This window comes from Montipora foliosa, chromosome 2, assembly GCF_036669935.1.
Source record: "Montipora foliosa isolate CH-2021 chromosome 2, ASM3666993v2, whole genome shotgun sequence".
Lineage (NCBI taxonomy): Eukaryota > Metazoa > Cnidaria > Anthozoa > Scleractinia > Acroporidae > Montipora > Montipora foliosa.
Window position 1 is genome coordinate 7,865,996 of NC_090870.1, and position 17,537 is coordinate 7,883,532.

General features: G+C 38.1%; 1 long non-coding RNA gene across 1 annotated transcript in view; it reads right to left on the bottom strand.

Annotated features, from left to right (window-relative positions):
- Positions 1-14,008, bottom strand: part of LOC137989094 (uncharacterized) — a 19,889-nt gene extending 5,881 nt beyond the window's left edge. Inside the window, exons 1-3 of the long non-coding RNA XR_011120860.1 lie at positions 13,849-14,008; positions 13,357-13,412; positions 11,098-11,237 (exon numbers count right to left, since the gene is read on the bottom strand). This is a non-coding gene — a long non-coding RNA (uncharacterized lncRNA). The remainder of the gene's footprint in view (positions 1-11,097; positions 11,238-13,356; positions 13,413-13,848) is intronic.
- Between the last annotated feature and the right edge of the window lie 3,529 nt (positions 14,009-17,537).

Sequence of the window (17,537 nt, forward strand, 5' to 3'; positions counted from 1 at the left end):
ATAGCTGTAATGATCAACCAATCCCAGGTCATGTTCCATACAATCTATCAGGTCATTGCACACAATTACAGTAGTCAACTTTGTTGAATACAGGCTGAATACAGTTCAGCAGCTCTCTGTATTGTGACTGTTATAGGATGTTTACAGGAAACATAACCGGGTCTCTGTCTGAGATTTCATGGCTGGTGTCAGAGGACCGTCTGTGTTCAAGCTGGGGTCACTCAGATTTAGTTTCAGTTACAATGCCACCAAATCAAAATGCCTGATAACATACCAAGGTCTTAAGAGTCACAGTGATAGAGGTGTTTCTTAATTTCTAGTATAGTGTAAAAAAAAAAGTTTGTTCAACAATGAAACATCTTCCTGATACAAAAACAACTTCAATTTTTTAAGGGAGTGAATAAGTGTTAATGAGTGAGAAAAAGGATAAAACTAGTCAATCTGATGCTAAAACCTGTTTGATGATTGTGGTGACTTTATGGGGTCAAAGCAATGCAAGCATATTGATGGAAAGCAAGAGTTTTACAAACTTCACCGTTCCTGCAAATTCTCTTGAAAGATATGGATTTGGTTTTAAAAGGATCAAATGTTGTGCATTAATTGCCAGTTTGCTGTGATATTACAAGCGACTGCTACTAGTGACATAGTGTCAATGTGCATGGACTTTGATAATGATCAGCCTGGTGATAACTGCATCTCTTGATGAAACCACCCAGCAAAACTTGACAAAACAGTACGTAATCTGATCATCACAGATTGGACAAAACACACTGCAAGCATCACAAATGACAGTAAAGTTTGCCTGGATATCACGTGAAGTGTGTGTACATCAATAGGTGAATAGACTCGCATCGATTGTAGTTTATAATAAAATAATAGTAATTGGCAGTGCTAATCACCCTTTACTTGCAGTATTAGGACTGAATTGCAAAAGGGCACTGAGCTCACGAATGACAACAAAGTTTCCCTGGATAACAGGCGAAGAGTTTGTTACATCAATAGATGAATAGACTCAGAAAGATTGAAGTAAAACTTGGATATTAAGGTAAGTCGGAAAGCAACACCTCTCTTCATAGCACCTGTCTCATAAAACAAATATCGAGTCACGATAGATGGCCAAATGATGCCATTCACATGACCCCAAGCTGAGTGGAGAGTCTAGCGCGCTCCACTTGGTGCTTGTGCCACTTTCGCACTTCCCGAGGCCCACATAGCTGTAATGATCAACCAATCCCAGGTCATGTTCCATACAATCTATCAGGTCATTGCACACAATTACAGTAGTCAACTTTGTTGAATACAGGCTAAATACAGTTCAGAAGCTCTCTGTATTGTGACTGTTATAGGATGTTTACAGGGAGCATAACTGGGTCGCTGTCTGACATTTCATGGCTGGTGTCAGAGGACCGTCTGTGTTCAAGCTGGGGTCACTCAGATTTAGTTTCAGTTACAATGCCACCAAATCAAAATGCCTGATAACATACCAAGGGCTTAAGAGTCACAGTGATGGAGGTGTTGCTTAATTTCCAGTATACTGTACTGTAAAAAAAATGTTTGTTTAACAATTAAACATCTTCCTGATACAAAAACAACTTCAATTTTTTTCAGGGAGTGAATAAGTGTCAATGAGTGAGAAAAAGGATAAAACTAGTCAATCTGATGCTAAAACCTGTTTGATGATTGTGGTGACTTTATGGGGTCAAAGCCATGCAAGCATATTGATGGAAAGCAAGAGTTTTACAAACTTCACCATTCCTGCAAATTCTCTTGAAAGATATGGGTTTGGTTTTGAAAGGATCAAATGTTGTGCATTAATTGCCAGTTTGCTGTGATATTACAAGCGACTGCTACTAGTGACATAGTGTCAATGTGCATGGACTTTGATAATGATCAGCCTGGTGATAACTGCATCTCTTGATGAAACCACCCAGCAAAACTTGACAAAACAGTACATAATCTGATCATCACAGATTGCACAAAACACACTGCGAGCATCACAAATGACAGTAAAGTTTGCCTGGATAACACGTGAAGTGTGTGTACATCAATAGGTGAATAGACTTGCATTGATTGTAGTTTATAATAAAATAATAGTAATTGGCAGTGCTAATCACCCTTTACTTGCAGTATTACATGAAGGACTGAATTGCAAAAGGGCACAGCTCACGAATGACAACAAAGTTTGCCTGAATAACACGCGAACAGTGTGTTACATCAATACATGAATAGACTCAGAAAGATTGTAGTAAAAGTTGGATATTAAGGTAAGTGGGAAAGCAACACCTCTCTTCATAGCACCTGTCTCATAAAACAAATATTGAGTAACGATAGATGGCCAAATGATGCCATTCACATGACCCCAAGCTGGGTGGACAGTCTAGTGCGCTCCACCTGGTGCTTGTGCCACTTTCGCGCTTCCCGAGGCCCACATAGCTGTAATGATCAACCAATCCCAGGTCATGTTCCATACAATCTATCAGGTCATTGCACACAATTACAGTAGTCAACTTTGTTGAATACAGGCTGAATACAGTTCAGCAGCTCTCTGTATTGTGACTGTTATAGGATGTTTACAGGAAACATAACCGGGTCCCTGTCTGAGATTTCATGGCTGGTGTCAGAGGACCGTCTGTGTTCAAGCTGGGGTCACTCAGATTTAGTTTCAGTTACAATGCCACCAAATCAAAATGCCTGATAACATACCAAGGGCTTAAGAGTCACAGTGATGGAGGTGTTGCTTAATTTCCAGTATACTGTACTGTAAAAAAAATGTTTGTTTAACAATTAAACATCTTCCTGATACAAAAACAACTTCAAAATTTTTTCAGGGAGTGAATAAGTGTCAATGAGTGAGAAAAAGGATAAAACTAGTCAATCTGATGCTAAAACCTGTTTGATGATTGTGGTGACTTTATGGGGTCAAAGCAATGCAAGTGCAAGCATATTGATGGAAGGCAAGAGTTTTACAAACTTCACCATTCCTGCAAATTCTCATGAAAGATATGTGTTTGGTTTTGAAAGGATCAAATGTTGTGCATTAATTGCCAGTTTGCTGTGATATTACAAGCGACTGCTACTAGTGACATAGTGTCAATGTGCATGGACTTTGATAATGATCAGCCTGGTGATAACTGCATCTCTTGATGAAACCACCCAGCAAAACTTGACAAAACAGTACATAATCTGATCATCACAGATTGCACAAAACACACTGCAAGCATCACAAATGACAGTAAAGTTTGCCTGGATAACACGTGAAGTGTGTGTACATCAATAGGTGAATAGACTCGCATTGATTGTAGTTTATAATAAAATAATAGTAATTGGCAGTGCTAATCACCCTTTACTTGCAGTATTACATGAAGGACTGAATTGCAAAAGGGCACAGCTCACGAATGACAACAAAGTTTGCCTGGATAACACGCGAACAGTGTGTTACATCAATACATGAATAGACTCAGAAAGATTGTAGTAAAAGTTGGATATTAAGGTAAGTGGGAAAGCAACACCTCTCTTCATAGCACCTGTCTCATAAAACAAATATTGAGTAACGATAGATGGCCAAATGATGCCATTCACATGACCCCAAGCTGGGTGGACAGTCTAGTGCGCTCCACCTGGTGCTTGTGCCACTTTCGCGCTTCCCGAGGCCCACATAGCTGTAATGATCAACCAATCCCAGGTCATGTTCCATACAATCTATCAGGTCATTGCACACAATTACAGTAGTCAACTTTGTTGAATACAGGCTGAATACAGTTCAGCAGCTCTCTGTATTGTGACTGTTATAGGATGTTTACAGGAAACATAACCGGGTCCCTGTCTGAGATTTCATGGCTGGTGTCAGAGGACCGTCTGTGTTCAAGCTGGGGTCACTCAGATTTAGTTTCAGTTACAATGCCACCAAATCAAAATGCCTGATAACATACCAAGGGCTTAAGAGTCACAGTGATGGAGGTGTTGCTTAATTTCCAGTATACTGTACTGTAAAAAAAATGTTTGTTTAACAATTAAACATCTTCCTGATACAAAAACAACTTCAAAATTTTTTCAGGGAGTGAATAAGTGTCAATGAGTGAGAATCAAAGTGCCACTGTCGTTACTCGTGGATATGAAAGTAACCGCGATTGTTTAAAATTGGCAGGCTGAAGTTTTCTTTATGCATTATTAATGTCATATAACAGCTGGATAATTGTGTACCAGCACGCGGGGCTGTCATATGCAACTAGGTCACCAAAATAATGCATGTATGTGAGGTGATCCCCTTTGCTGGAATTCAACCCTGTAAAATAAGTGTACCATTTCCCCAATAGGCATAAGATTACTATTAACACATCCTCTATAAAGAGCTGAACCATGTGTTCAAAGTTCCTTGCACAGGTGACAGGGTAATTTTGAATAAGGTCCGATTTTTGTTGCCAGGTCATATTGTTAATGTCATCAGGTTAGGCAAGTAGAGCAGATCCATTCAGTATTATTAACACTTTTTGTGCCAGTTATACATTTCTCCAACAAACCTTGCAAGTATTTATTACTATATTTGATACTGTTACACTTAGAGACAGATGATCTGAACCATAACTGATCACAACAAGTGCATATATATTCAGGGCCATGTGATATCTTATCACGAAAAGACTGAATCACTTTTGACATGGAATGTCTAACAGAGTCTTGACCTTGACAAATTTCAGTTTGGTTTAGCCTTGAGCTCTGCATAGCTTTCCTTAAATGGTTCTACGCTTTTCTGTTTAGTTCTCTGATACGTTCTGGATTGGAAGCTTTAAATGTTTGCTTTTCATATTCCCTTGCTGCTTCAAATTTTTTCAGACCTTTTTTGGCGTTTTGCATTGTTTTTCTTTTCCCTGAACTCTTTATTTTGTCGCTTCCGCTTGATACATTCTCTTATATAAGCTCTTTTTGCCACTGTTTTGCAGAAATTATTACTGACACTCACACCATTTTTCGCTATGGTTAATTAATGATTATTACCTCTGAATAATTGTTGACATTGGTAACACTAATGATTTCATAGCCTGAAATACAGTCATTATAATAATCTAACTGAACTGCTGAAACATAGTGTCTTTCATAGAGATGTCCAATGTTAATAACAGTAGTTCCCTGTTGTCCACTTACAGGATTGATAATAGTTACTAGTGCCCACCCCTCAATGGATTCATTTATATGTATTGTAACATTTAATACATCGGAAACTACTTGCACAATAACTCAATCACACCATGTATGTTGCTGTGACAACACACCCACAGTTGCTCTGTAATGGGTCCAATAAATTTTTGATGGTTGTTTCTGATGTAGTCAACTCCAGCAGCATGCACGTTCATGTGATAGGAAGGATTATTGTATAACTGGTGGGCAACAGAAGAAAAAAAGCATGAACCATCTGAGGTACATTCTAGTGCCTTCAATCCTTTCTGAGCTAATCGAGCCTTCAACAGTGCTATAGAAGAATTTCTCAGTACTGTATGTGTACTCGTTCCATGAGCAACAGGGCCTGGGTTCGATTCAACGTCTCCTGATATCAATAGCTTTTCTCTTGATAGACAATGACTCTCATTTTGTTGGTTCAATTTTGTTGAATGCTTAGTAACAGATTGATCTTGAATACACAATAGAACTGACAAGTCTTTTTTGTGTTAAGCAGTCCTGCAGGTAATAAGATAAAAATGACGATTAGAATCTCCTACTCTCGAAGATTTGTTACGCCTGAGTTGCGGTCTAGGTCTAGACATTCTTACCGCAATATAATATTATTTTCCAAAAGCAAGAGATAAACACTTTCTCAACTCAGACGAGCTCGGTACGTTCTACTTTGAATAATGCACCATACAATTTCTAATTACCTTGTTTTTGTGAAATAAGCTCGACGTTTTATTGTAAGAAATTCTGGAAGGTTCCCTGTCCCCGGGGAGCATGTTTGCATTTTGCGAACGCCCTTAGCCCTTGCTCTATCGCAGGAGATTGGTACGGATTCCTCGTCACTTTCCTTTACATAATCAATGGCTGAGACTTTCGACAGTTTGTCATTATGGTCCGCCACACATGCACTAGTGTCTGGAAGCATGGGTTGCTTGGTTGCCTCATTGTTTTCATGTCACTGATGTTGTTCAAGCTGGATTCATATGGCCTTGATGACTGATAGCTTGCAAAACGACGTCGTGATAGCTTTGATAAACATTGGTATACTTTGATAGCTTCAATGTCACCTTATGGAATTTGTTAATCCACCGTGACCTTATGGGATCGACAGAGACTGTCTTCTCACCATGTCTATCGATTCAGGTCGATTCCATTTCAACATGTATTAAAGTCTTCGCGTTGGTGAGTGAAAGGCGGTGTACAATTAATTGCACCAATGTGTACTTGTTCAGAATCTTTTGCTTCACCTTCGAAGGACGCCATTTCTTTAATTCTTCAGTTTCTTGCTTCTAAATGCAGCGGAAGGTGCTCAAACACTTAAGTATAAAAGACGCAAACAGCAATGGCGGCGTACAACCTAGCAAACAGGAAGTCACAGCTGTCTAAGCTGTGTTGTGATTATCCATCCTGATTGGCTAATTAGATCGAACTTCCGGTTACGCAGGAGTGACAAATTTGCATAAAGATCCTCACCAAAACTCGTGGTTATATCCACGAGTAAAAAGGATAAAACTAGTCAATCTGATGCTAAAACCTGTTTGATGATTGTGGTGACTTTATGGGGTCAAAGCAATGCAAGTGCAAGCATATTGATGGAAGGCAAGAGTTTTACAAACTTCACCATTCCTGCAAATTCTCTTGAAAGATATGGGTTTGGTTTTGAAAGGATCAAATGTTGTGCATTAATTGCCAGTTTGCTGTGATATTACAAGCGACTGCTACTAGTGACATAGTGTCAATGTGCATGGACTTTGATAATGATCAGCCTGGTGATAACTGCATCTCTTGATGAAACCACCCAGCAAAACTTGACAAAACAGTACATAATCTGATCATCACAGATTGCACAAAACACACTGCAAGCATCACAAATGACAGTAAAGTTTGCCTGGATAACACGTGAAGTGTGTGTACATCAATAGGTGAATAGACTCGCATTGATTGTAGTTTATAATAAAATAATAGTAATTGGCAGTGCTAATCACCCTTTACTTGCAGTATTACATGAAGGACTGAATTGCAAAAGGGCACAGCTCACGAATGACAACAAAGTTTGCCTGGATAACACGCGAACAGTGTGTTACATCAATACATGAATAGACTCAGAAAGATTGTAATAAAAGTTGGATATTAAGGTAAGTGGGAAAGCAACACCTCTCTTCATAGCACCTGTCTCATAAAACAAATATTGAGTAACGATAGATGGCCAAATGATGCCATTCACATGACCCCAAGCTGGGTGGACAGTCTAGTGCGCTCCACCTGGTGCTTGTGCCACTTTCGCGCTTCCCGAGGCCCACATAGCTGTAATGATCAACCAATCCCAGGTCATGTTCCATACAATCTATCAGGTCATTGCACACAATTACAGTAGTCAACTTTGTTGAATACAGGCTGAATACAGTTCAGCAGCTCTCTGTATTGTGACTGTTATAGGATGTTTACAGGAAACATAACCGGGTCCCTGTCTGAGATTTCATGGCTGGTGTCAGAGGACCGTCTGTGTTCAAGCTGGGGTCACTCAGATTTAGTTTCAGTTACAATGCCACCAAATCAAAATGCCTGATAACATACCAAGGGCTTAAGAGTCACAGTGATGGAGGTGTTGCTTAATTTCCAGTATACTGTACTGTAAAAAAAATGTTTGTTTAACAATTAAACATCTTCCTGATACAAAAACAACTTCAAAATTTTTTCAGGGAGTGAATAAGTGTCAATGAGTGAGAAAAAGGATAAAACTAGTCAATCTGATGCTAAAACCTGTTTGATGATTGTGGTGACTTTATGGGGTCAAAGCAATGCAAGCATATTGATGGAAGGCAAGAGTTTTACAAACTTCACCATTCCTGCAAATTCTCTTGAAAGATATGTGTTTGGTTTTGAAAGGATCAAATGTTGTGCATTAATTGCCAGTTTGCTGTGATATTACAAGCGACTGCTACTAGTGACATAGTGTCAATGTGCATGGACTTTGATAATGATCAGCCTGGTGATAACTGCATCTCTTGATGAAACCACCCAGCAAAACTTGACAAAACAGTACATAATCTGATCATCACAGATTGCACAAAACACACTGCGAGCATCACAAATGACAGTAAAGTTTGCCTGGATAACACGTGAAGTGTGTGTACATCAATAGGTGAATAGACTCGCATTGATTGTAGTTTATAATAAAATAATAGTAATTGGCAGTGCTAATCACCCTTTACTTGCAGTATTACATGAAGGACTGAATTGCAAAAGGGCACAGCTCACGAATGACAACAAAGTTTGCCTGGATAACACGCGAACAGTGTGTTACATCAATACATGAATAGACTCAGAAAGATTGTAGTAAAAGTTGGATATTAAGGTAAGTGGGAAAGCAACACCTCTCTTCATAGCACCTGTCTCATAAAACAAATATAGAGTAAGGATAGATGGCCAAATGATGCCAGTCACATGACCCCAAGCTGGGTGGAGAGTCTAGCGCACTCCACTTGGTGCTTGTGCCACTTTCGCGCTTCCCGAGGCCCACATAGCTGTAATGATCAACCAATTCCAGGTCATGTTCCATACAATCTATCAGGTCATTGCACACAATTACAGTAGTCAACTTTGTTGAATACAGGCTGAATACAGTTCAGCAGCTCTCTGTATTGTGACTGTTATAGGATGTTTACAGGAACCATAACCGGGTCGCTGTCTGAGATTTCATGGCTGGTGTCAGAGGACCGTCTGTGTTCAAGCTGGGGTCACTCAGATTTAGTTTCAGTTACAATGCCACCAAATCAAAATGCCTGATAACATACCAAGGGCTTAAGAGTCACAGTGATGGAGGTGTTGCTTAATTTCTAGTATACTGTAGTGTAAAAAAAAGTTTGTTTAACAATTAAACATCTTCCTGATACAAAAACAACTTCAAATTTTTTCAGGGAGTGAATAAGTGTCAATGAGTGAGAAAAAGGATTAAACTAGTCAATCTGATGCTAAAACCTGTTTGATGATTGTGGTGACTTTATGGGGTCAAAGCCATGCAAGCATATTGATGGAAAGCAAGAGTTTTACAAGCTTCACCATTCCTGCAAATTCTCTTTAAAGATGGGTTTGGTTTTCAAAGGATCAAAATTTGTGCATCAATTGCCAGTTTGCTGTGATATCACAAGCGACTGCTACTAGTGACATAGTGTCAATGTGCATGGACTTTGATAATGATCAGCCTGGTGATTACTGCATCTCTTGATAAACCCACCCAGCAAAACTTGACAAAACGTCCATAATCTGATCATCACAGATTGGACAAAGCACATTGCAAGGATCGCGAATGACAGCAATTAGTTTGCCTGGATAACATGTGAAGTGTGTGTACATCAATAGATGAATAGACTCACATCAAATTGTAGTTAATAATAATATTATCATTGGCAGTGCTAATCACCCTTTACTTGCAGTATTAGGACTGAATTGCAAAAGGGCGCAGCTCCCGATATCAGGCTGAAAGCATATGAAGACGCCTCTGGCTGCCGCTGTACAGTCCATGTTTGATGTCAGAGCACAGTACCACAGCTAGATGTTAATTAGCTGTGTGTGGGAAAGCAACACCTCTCTTCATAATCTGTTTCATAAAACAAATATCGAATAAGGATAGATGGCCAAATGATGCCAGCCATGTGACCCCAAGCTGGGTGGAGAGTCTAGCGCGCTCCACTTGGTGCTTGTGCCACTTTCGCACTTCCAGAGGCCCAGAAAGCCGTGATGATCAACCAATCCCAGGTCATGCTCCATACAATCTAACAGCTGTCATTGCACACAATTACAGTAGTCAACTTGGTTGAATACAGGCTGAATAGAGTTCAGCAGCTCTGTGTATTGTGACTGTTAGGATGTTTACAGGAACTATAACCAGGGTGCTGTCTGAGATTTCATGGCTGGTGTCAGAGGACCGTCTGTGTTCAAGCTGGGGTGACTCAGATTTAGCTTGAGTTACAATGCCACCAAATCAAAATGCCTGATAAGATACCAAGGGCTTAAGATTCCCAAGTGATGGAGGTGTTGCTATCCTGTATATCTTTCTGATACAAAAACAGCTTCAATTTTTTTTATGAAGTGATTAAGTGAATGCGTAAAAAAAAGGATAAAACTAGACAATCTGATGCTAAAATGTGTTTGATGACTATGGTGAAAATTAAAAGAATATGATCTTTGTGATTTATTTGTTAGTTAGTGGTTTGTTTGAAGGATGTGCATTAAAACAAGGCTGTTTTGAGTATGGTTGCCATGTTGTGAAAACATGTTGTGTGGTTGATTACGGTATTTAATGATAATCTGGTTTAATCCATGGTAGCTGTAACGATCCGTTGGTTTCTCAGTATTTAACACTGGCAAAAAGGATGGGATTGATTGTGCACAATGACGGCGGTAAACATTGAAATTCAAGCCCTAGCATTGTTTTATTGCAAAGGTAATTCGTCAGTGTTAGCAACATGGTGGAAGACGTGGCTCCAATCGCTTCAATACTTTCTGGTGGCCAAGGAAGTGAATGATGCACAAAAGAATTTAAATGCTTTGCTACTTTATACAGTGGGAATAGAAGTTCAGGAGTTGTATGAAATGTTAACTGACCCAGGCCTGGTACCGGTGCTGCAGTTGAAGAAGATACAGCTATCAGCATCTTACTTACTTAAACTTATTTGCAAATTATTATTTGATAACAATGTACATAAAATATTTGATGACATTACTAATTATTATTGTGGCAATGCTACTATTAATTCATAAATAATACTATCATTTTCTACGCTGTACATAACCATGTCATTGTAATGTGATTAAAAAGTGGAAAGTATCATGGGCACAAAAGGTGCTTTCAATTTGCAGTTGAAATTATATTGTTCAAAGTTGGCATAAATTGAAGTTCCTATGATGCATAAAAGAAACAAACCTTACTCTTACCAGTGAATTAATGCAGATGTAAGCAATGGTATATGGCAAGGCAGTGAAACAATTTGGGAGCTCAATTAGATTGAGTTATGCCTCTACTAGTTCTGCGGGGCAATGATACATGTATCTCCCAACCAAGTGTAAATCCATATCTGTTGAGAGAGGGTAACAAATAATGTGAATCTAAAGTGCTACTATGACCAAAAAACAATTTTTATTTTCTTTGGATTTCAAAACTAAACAGTAACTGATCCAAGTTTCAAGCCTTGATTCCAAAAAGACACCTGTATATTTTAACTGGAATTTTCCTGTTTAATGGTCTGCCATTACTACCTTTAAAATCTTGAGAGGGCTGGATTGAGGATTGAGGATAAAATGACATTAAAGACTCAATAGGTTAAGAATGCAATGTGTGTGTATGCAGCTGAATTAATGGGAACATTAACCCATTGACTCCTGAGGGAACACCTATTGACGAGTAAAATCGTCTTGCGTTAGAGTAAAATACTAAGTCTGGCCGGTTCAAAGGGTTAATATGCAGCAAAGGCATTTGAGGCTTTCAGACTTTTAAACTCATGTTTTGCATAATATATAATAAGTTGTGAACATTCACACACTGAAATTTTAAGCTACATGTAGTGAGTGAACAATGTCACTTTTCCCTAGATCCAACCCTCTGAGGTCCAATCGGTCAGTTTTGAACGTGAGTTTTGTGTGAACCCTGAAAATCCAAAACTTACGCTGAAAGTAAATAGCCTTTGGATAAGAATCAGCTTAAATTTTTGCCAGTCAAGTGTTAAGCAATCACATGCACTTTCAAAATCTCAAGGAAAAAAAGAAGTGATTTTTTGACCATAGCAGCACTTTAAGAGTAAACATTACGCACATTCTGACCAAAAGGTATAAAACGCAATAATTATTGCCAAGTAAACCTTAGTTAAAAGTTCAAATATTTGAATTTAAAGGAAATATCAAAAGCAGGAAAGATGCAGAATATATATCTGAAATGCTGATATATTTGAAGTGTGGAAATTGAATACATGGGAGTAAGAGATCACCATAATTAACCAGCAACTTAAGCAATTGTGACAAAAGCCTGAAGAAATCCATGCTTGTGCAGGACACCTATCATGACAGTAAGATTGTACAGCACTGCTCTACAAATAATTATTAGAATAGTGCAGCACAATCACACAGACATACACTCAAGCCGCCGATATTTTTTCAGGCTTTCTTTACAACTGCTTTTACTTGCTGCTTAACTCTGATGGAGGTACAGGGATGTACCTCCGGGTACTCCAGTTTTCCCCTCTCCTCAAAAACCAACATTTGACTTAATTTGCGTTAATTGTTAATTTCGGTTTACAGTGTCCCCAATTAGTGCTCCAGCGCTAGAATGACTAGACATTGAAATAAAATTCCTTTCCTTTCCTTTGATAATCCACATGCAGCTCTCATGTACTGTAATGATTATTATAAAAACATGTATATACACACACTTTACAAGTTTTCTGAGTATAAAAGCACGAGCATCAGTATGCCAATCTTACATGTAATTTGTTATCACAGTATTATTATAAAGTGTATTTGTTAATTAGCAATTATGATAAATATTAATATCTTTTCGAGTGTAAACTATACACAGAAGTAAAATGAAACCAACTGAAACTAACTGTTGGATGTCTTAATGAGAGTGCAATTATGCCAATGGGCAGGGGATATAAAGATCCTCGCAATCTGATTGGCTCTGATTGGCAGTGCAATTTATTCCCAATTGCAACTCGCACTATTTTTTTTCCCTAACTTTTTTTCCTAACTGGATCAATAAAATATTGGTACTGACTAAAATCCTGTAATTTAGCGATTTAATTATTATTGTGTGATTTCTAAATGGATGTAATAAAGTGGTAATTGAACTTCGTGTCGTGCAATTTTGGTCTGAAATCATACTTGTGATTTTAAATAGAATTTGCGCATGTATGATTTCAGACCGCATTTCACTCCACTCAGTTGAATTACATGCATTATTAATGTTAGAATTCAATGTCCGTAAATGGTTACGGTTGTTTCTGTATTGGTACTTAAGACAACGACCTGTATCACCTGTGTTTCGTACAGGTCTGCTGGATTAATAACTAACGAGTCATACTAAGAACACACCCAGGCTGAGAGTCAGTTTAAGAATCTCTTTTTTGTTTTGCGACAGTATGAATAAAGATAAAGAAATGCAAAACTGTAGTCTAACAGGTCATTATTAGTAGTCGAACTTACTGAAGGTACACCCGCCACACAACTTTAAGAAGATGCATGTTAAGAACGCTCTCATGCTGAAATCGCAAAAAGATAAGAACCTTTAGTCTCAGCCCAAAAATAAGATGTTAATCTTACGTACAGATAAAGAAAGGGTGTATGCATGGTTATGATGGTCTTTCCTGGGCTAGAACTCTCAGCTTTCCTCTCCACTGGCGGGCTTTCCACTGGACTCCACTGGTAGAAAGTTTACTTTTGAAGAAAAAAAGGTGGCTTATGTTTTATTTTGGCTTTTTCGTCGTGTAGAAGACACACATGACGTAAAACAATAGAACAAAAATCGTGAAACAATACCTAATAAAGCTTTTGTTACATGAGCGTCTTCTACACGAAGTAAAAGCCGTTATTTTTCGGACACTTCTCTTGTAAGAATCCTAACAGAATGAACTCGAGGTATATACTGCGATATTGATTTCTCCCCGTAAAAACCTTACTTGGAAGTCCTTTGCTCACCTCCGTAGAAAACCGAGTCCTCAACTTCGCCCAAGCGTCTCAATCGTTTCTTTTGCACGAATTTTGCATAGTTCAGATGATGAGAGAGAGAGTTGCGTGACTTTGCCCCGAAAGGTCGCAAACGTGACTAAAATATATGATAGAAAAAAAATCATGTGAAACGTCAGTGAAAACTTAAAAGGATACGTTTGACAAATACAAAGAGCGAAGATAAAAACAAAACAAAAAGTTGCTGTACATAATAAATTAAAACAAACTCCTTACCCCAAGGGCAGTTTGGGAAGGAAAAGTATTGTTTCTTCGTGACGTACCATCTGAAACACCGAGGTAGGTATACCTTACCAATTCGAAGTGTAAGTGCGGGTTGTCTCTTCAGAAGCCCCCAGTCTGGCATCATGAAGCTGGAATGGTGGGTAGAGGAAAGCCTTTGAAAGAAACCAAGGGCGAGAGATGATCTTACTGTAACAGGTACGCCAACGTGGTTCGTAAAAAAACTCGGAAGCGTTCACAAGTGAGGTTATCTCTCTTACCGTTCTGAAGGTATTCCAAGTCCTATAAGTGACATTTGGCTGAGTTGTGCTTCAAAACAAATACAGCCAGCTACGTTTTTCATTGATAGGACTGGACATCTCAACACTTATAAAAAAAACTGCTAAAAAAAACCGCCAACCTTCCGTTTCTCAACTGAAACCAATTACCCACAATGCCTTTCAAAACCGATAAAATTAAAATAAAAAAACAACTTTGTTTAGACGTCCTAGGCCCATTTAATATTATTTTAGCCTTCCGAAGTTCGACCAAAAAATCAGCCATTTTTGAAAATTTTCCCTTGGTCCCCCCTTTGCTACTTTGCGAAAAATGGCCATTTTCGACACTTTTAGAAAAAGTGTTATTTCTCGTCTAATAGGTGTTTTTGCATGCGGTTTTTTGCATAGTTCAAATCTACAATAGTTTAGCTTTCAATCCATACTAATTAGGCCATTGTACGACTTGTATTTCCTATTTTTTTAGCCTTCCGAAGTTCGACCAAAAATCAGCCATTTTTGAAAATTTTCCCTTGGTCCCCCCTTTGCTACTTTGCGAAAAATGGCCATTTTCGACACTTTTAGAAAAAGTGTTATTTCTCGTCTAATAGGTGTTTTTGCATGCGGTTTTTTGCATAGTTCAAATCTACAATAGTTTAGCTTTCAATCCATACTAATTAGGCCATTGTACGACTTGTATTTCCTATTTTTTTAGCCTTCCGAAGTTCGACCAAAAAATCAGCCATTTTTGAAAATTTTCCCTTGGTCCCCCCTTTGCTACTTTGCGAAAAATGGCCATTTTCGACACTTTTAGAAAAAGTGTTATTTCTCGTCTAATAGGTGTTTTTGCATGCGTTTTTTGCATAGTTCAAATCTACAATAGTTTAGCTTTCAATCCATACTAATTAGGCCATTGTACGACTTGTATTTCCTATTTTTTTAGCCTTCCGAAGTTCGACCAAAAAATCAGCCATTTTTGAAAATTTTCCCTTGGTCCCCCCTTTGCTACTTTGCGAAAAATGGCCATTTTCGACACTTTTAGAAAAAGTGTTATTTCTCGTCTAATAGGTGTTTTTGCATGCGGTTTTTTGCATAGTTCAAATCTACAATAGTTTAGCTTTCAATCCATACTAATTAGGCCATTGTACGACTTGTATTTCCTATTTTTTTAGCCTTCCGAAGTTCGACCAAAAAATCAGCCATTTTTGAAAATTTTCCCTTGGTCCCCCCTTTGCTACTTTGCGAAAAATGGCCATTTTCGACACTTTTAGAAAAAGTGTTATTTCTCGTCTAATAGGTGTTTTTGCATGCGGTTTTTTGCATAGTTCAAATCTACAATAGTTTAGCTTTCAATCCATACTAATTAGGCCATTGTACGACTTGTATTTCCTATTTTTTTAGCCTTCCGAAGTTCGACCAAAAAATCAGCCATTTTTGAAAATTTTCCCTTGGTCCCCCCTTTGCTACTTTGCGAAAAATGGCCATTTTCGACACTTTTAGAAAAAGTGTTATTTCTCGTCTAATAGGTGTTTTTGCATGCGGTTTTTTGCATAGTTCAAATCTACAATAGTTTAGCTTTCAATCCATACTAATTAGGCCATTGTACGACTTGTATTTCCTATTTTTTTAGCCTTCCGAAGTTCGACCAAAAAATCAGCCATTTTTGAAAATTTTCCCTTGGTCCCCCCTTTGCTACTTTGCGAAAAATGGCCATTTTCGACACTTTTAGAAAAAGTGTTATTTCTCGTCTAATAGGTGTTTTTGCATGCGGTTTTTGCATAGTTCAAATCTACAATAGTTTAGCTTTCAATCCATACTAATTAGGCCATTGTACGACTTGTATTTCCTATTTTTTTAGCCTTCCGAAGTTCGACCAAAAAATCAGCCATTTTTGAAAATTTTCCCTTGGTCCCCCCTTTGCTACTTTGCGAAAAATGGCCATTTTCGACACTTTTAGAAAAAGTGTTATTTCTCGTCTAATAGGTGTTTTTGCATGCGGTTTTTTGCATAGTTCAAATCTACAATAGTTTAGCTTTCAATCCATACTAATTAGGCCATTGTACGACTTGTATTTCCTATTTTTTTAGCCTTCCGAAGTTCGACCAAAAAATCAGCCATTTTTGAAAATTTTCCCTTGGTCCCCCCTTTGCTACTTTGCGAAAAATGGCCATTTTCGACACTTTTAGAAAAAGTGTTATTTCTCGTCTAATAGGTGTTTTTGCATGCGGTTTTTTGCATAGTTCAAATCTACAATAGTTTAGCTTTCAATCCATACTAATTAGGCCATTGTACGACTTGTATTTCCTATTTTTTTAGCCTTCCGAAGTTCGACCAAAAAATCAGCCATTTTTGAAAATTTTCCCTTGGTCCCCCCTTTGCTACTTTGCGAAAAATGGCCATTTTCGACACTTTTAGAAAAAGTGTTATTTCTCGTCTAATAGGTGTTTTTGCATGCGGTTTTTTGCATAGTTCAAATCTACAATAGTTTAGCTTTCAATCCATACTAATTAGGCCATTGTACGACTTGTATTTCCTATTTTTTTAGCCTTCCGAAGTTCGACCAAAAAATCAGCCATTTTTGAAAATTTTCCCTTGGTCCCCCCTTTGCTACTTTGCGAAAAATGGCCATTTTCGACACTTTTAGAAAAAGTGTTATTTCTCGTCTAATAGGTGTTTTTGCATGCGGTTTTTTGCATAGTTCAAATCTACAATAGTTTAGCTTTCAATCCATACTAATTAGGCCATTGTACGACTTGTATTTCCTATTTTTTTAGCCTTCCGAAGTTCGACCAAAAAATCAGCCATTTTTGAAAATTTTCCCTTGGTCCCCCCTTTGCTACTTTGCGAAAAATGGCCATTTTCGACACTTTTAGAAAAAGTGTTATTTCTCGTCTAATAGGTGTTTTTGCATGCGGTTTTTTGCATAGTTCAAATCTACAATAGTTTAGCTTTCAATCCATACTAATTAGGCCATTGTACGACTTGTATTTCCTATTTTTTTAGCCTTCCGAAGTTCGACCAAAAAATCAGCCATTTTTGAAAATTTTCCCTTGGTCCCCCCTTTGCTACTTTGCGAAAAATGGCCATTTTCGACACTTTTAGAAAAAGTGTTATTTCTCGTCTAATAGGTGTTTTTGCATGCGGTTTTTTGCATAGTTCAAATCT